The following is a 4,054-nucleotide window of genomic DNA, read 5'->3' as shown; positions in this document are numbered from 1 at the left end:
TCTAAATAAGTATAGGTGATGCATGGCTATGTTTTTTTTTTTTAATTGGAATATACAAGCGATAATGGTTTTGAGTATATTACCGTATTATTCCTTTATAGATATGCACCTGACTAGATACCAAGATGACAAGAACAGCCCTTCTTGCTTGCACTTGCTGCACAAACTGTCCCCAATCATGAGCAGTGGAGAAGGACATGTACCCCTGGGAAGAAGGTAACATAACAGGTGTGTGGTCAAAACACAGGTCGATAGCAGGCAGGTAATGAAGTACAGAATTACAGGAGGATAACAGTCAGGGGAGCAGGTGGAAATTTGTAACATGTTGGCAGTGATACAGGACAAAGTTAGCAACAGGTCGTGCACACCTATATTTTGCATCCATCGCTAGTCTGCTGGCATCTACAGAACAACTCCAAATTTATTTCTTCTTAAAAGTGGTCTGCACTAAGAAGCGAAGATGTATCAAAAACGTATAGCTCCTTTATTCATACCATGAAGGCAGCTTTAAAAGTACTAGCTTATCGGAAACCAGTCTGGACTACAATGGTTTTTAGTAGGAGCCAAAGCCAAAAAATTATTCTAAGCTTGATTCATTTCACAATGCTTGTACTTTTTAAGATGCCTTTTTCAAATGAATAAATATTAAGAGCTAAATATTTTTTAAATATACAAATTGTAATAAGCACTTGGTACAGAGCGCTAAGTGATTAGCAACTGGGAAATCTTAAGTAGGTAGGGAAGACAAGGAAGGTAGGAAAGGCCGAGTGTTAAAAAGCCTTTTTGGCACTAACAGAGTGTGCTTACACATCTGCAGTGAAGTTTGTCTGAAAAACCTGCTTCATACATGCACACTTATGAACATATTTGAAAGACCATTTATGTGTATTGGGCCCTAGTGTTTCTGCTTTTAAAGCCACAATGGTTGAGTCTTTATCTGGTGTGTGCAACCTACTTGTTACTTCTGCACTAAGCCCTTGTGTTCCTGCTGTATGAGTACAGTGGTTGTGTCATTATCTGGTATGCACAGCCTACTTGTTCCTTGTATACTGAGCCCTTGTGTTCCTGCTGTATGGTTGAGTACAATGGTTGTCTCTTTAGTTGGTATGTGCACTGTATGTGTGTATTGGGCCCTAGTGTTCCTGCTTTATTGGCTACAATGGCTGTGTCTTTACCTAGTGTACAACTTAGTTGTTAATTGTGTATTGGGACTTGTTTTCCTGCTGTATGGGCTGCAGTTTCTTTACCTTGTATGTACAGGGTATTTGTTTACTGGACCCCTGTACTGTATGAGTTACAATGGTGAGTTTTTATTTGATGTGTACAGCATAGTTTTGACTGGACCCTCATGTTTCTGCTGTGTATTTACTTGTATATCCTTTTTTTTTTGTGTACCGAGCCCTTGTGTACCGAGTGCTGTATCAGATAAATGGTTGTCCTATTCCCATGTATGTACAGCATATTTGTGTGCTGGACTCTTCTTTTCCTGTTGTAGAAGCTATAATAGTTGTATCCCTAACCTGGCATGTACAGTGTATTTGTGTAATGGGCCCTTGTGTTCCTACTGCATAAGCTGCAATTGTATCCTTACATTGCATGTACAGGGTACCAGGCCCTTGTGCTCCTATATTATGAGCTATATTAGTTGTACTTTTACCTAACATGTCCAGCATACTTTTGTACTGGATCTTTGTGTTCCTTCTCCATGAGCTACAACATCTGTGTGTTTACCAGGCATGTACAATGTTTTTGGGTACTGGGTCCCTGTTGTAAGAGCTGCAATGGTTGTATCTTTATATTGGTTGTATTTTTACTTGGTATGTACAGTGTATTTGTGTACTGGGGCCGTGTGTTCGCTATAGAGAATACAATGGTTGTGGCTTTCACTTGGCATTTACTAAGCAACTAGAAAATCAACAGAAGGAATTGAAATTTAATATGAAAGTATAACCTCTGCTCATTATAAAAATCTAATTAAAATGAGTTTCAGTGAAAATTAGGCAAAAAAGATACAAAGTTCAAAGTTAATATGTGGAAAAAACATATTTATATTCCATTAATTCCTAGGCTGACAAACTGCATGTTTTTTTTGTGTTTTTTTTTTACATTTGTTCCTATTTAAACGAAGAGCACCAGTTCTGTGTAGTTCATATATATAACAGTATATGTATGTGAAAACTATGAGGATGTGTGGATGCAGATATTCCAAATTGGAATGACAGAAAAAGCATAGGTCACCACATTCCTTCAATTATGCAACCAGTGTTGTCATCCATGAAGTACAAATGCAAACAGAAAGGAATGTATAACAAACCTTCTAATAGGTAATCCACAAAAAGTGACAAAGCTGTTCATCATGCGATTGCTACATTCTAAATATAGAACCTAAATACTACTCAAAAAATTTGTCATTGACTTTTGAAATGCAATTAATGTGACACTGCAGAAAACAAGCCTTTGGTGTGAAATAATTTTAATATCATAGTATGTAATCATTTTACCAGCGGTGTATTTGATCAAAAATAAATGGAAATAGATTATCAGATAAACTAAGGTTACAAATGGACAGAAATGGTCAGACTTTACCCTATTTTGTCCTAGACAATATTTAGGTGGCAGATATGCAAGATATATAATATATGCTGATGACATTAAGAATACCATATTCTTTAGCAATCAGTTTATTCTTATGAATGTAGATCAAGATCCAACATTGGTATAAGATACAAATTTTGGCAACTGAGCATGCATACTTACAGAATCCACTAACTGTGTACAATAAATTGCACTTCCATGTTACTGTGTAGCTTACACCAAAGGGTGCTCATTTACCCAGCAGCATGGTGTTACTACAGATTTATGTAACCCAATGCTACCGAAAATTTGTAGCTGCAGCACAATAGTGTACTGTACATAATACACGTGCTATATATAGCAAGCTAACATAACAATTTGTTTAAAACTGAAACCTGACTCTAGTGCAGCTTTTCTTGACCTTTTAAACATAGGGAACCCTTGAAATAACATTCAGGCCTTAAGGAACCTCTGCTATAATTACTATATCCACAGCTCATAGTACATTGGTGTGATGGTCAGGAGGAAGAATGCCTCTGACATTGCTGGGCAGAGGGAAGAATGTCACCCTTACAGATAAAAGTTATCCTGACTTGAGAGATACAAATTGCTTATTGGTTATTCCTCTGGAGGAACTCCAAACTAAAGCCTAGATTCATGCTCTAGAATTTTGTGATCTCTGAGGATGTTTGAGAATCGAAGAAAAAGTTGTTAATGATGGCTTGATGTAAATATTTTCTTCTGCTAGTTAAGAATAGGTAATAGTTTACAGTCCATGGTCTAGGCACAGGCAAAATGATTTAAATAGCACTGGTCAAGTTGATGTGATGTTTTTTTGTTTTTTGCAGTGAATAAAATGAAGTTTCCAGCTCTGTTCATCATAATATTTATGTTGTGGTATTGGCATAGGAAAGCTATGATCCACAATACAATGACATGACCAGCTGACAGGAAATCAAAATGTTCTCAAACCATGCCTTACTTACTGTTAAGTGGTCATGACTTTTAATATATATTATGTATGAATGAAATGTATACTTTCTTCATATACTTTTCCATTTGCATTAGAACTTGCAAATGAGCCCCAGATGGCCATTGCGGCATTGTTGATACTAAAACATGCAAAAGTACAATCGTCTGTTCTCTGCTGTTCACTTTATCACACATGCAATGGACTGTTTCCAGGACATTCTTGAGCTACATTCTTGAATCTTGTAGATTATTTCTGTAGTAATGAAATCATAGTTAAAGCTGAAGTCCAACCAGATAATTAAATACAAATTTTAAAACATGTATATTTTGTCTTGACTGGCTTAGCTCAGAGTTTTGCTGCTCCTAAAACTTCTATGGCTGACCCACCTTAACCCACAATCTCCTATTAACCTCCCAACTGCTAACCCCGTACTTTTTCGTGCAAAAATTTTTTGCAACTTTCGATAACCCCGTACTTTTTCGCCTATATTAAAATCCCACTTACCTG

The sequence above is a fragment of the Pyxicephalus adspersus genome, chromosome 4, assembly GCF_032062135.1.
Source record: "Pyxicephalus adspersus chromosome 4, UCB_Pads_2.0, whole genome shotgun sequence".
Classification (NCBI taxonomy): Eukaryota; Metazoa; Chordata; class Amphibia; order Anura; family Pyxicephalidae; genus Pyxicephalus; species Pyxicephalus adspersus.
Note: the sequence above shows the minus strand (reverse complement) of the source record.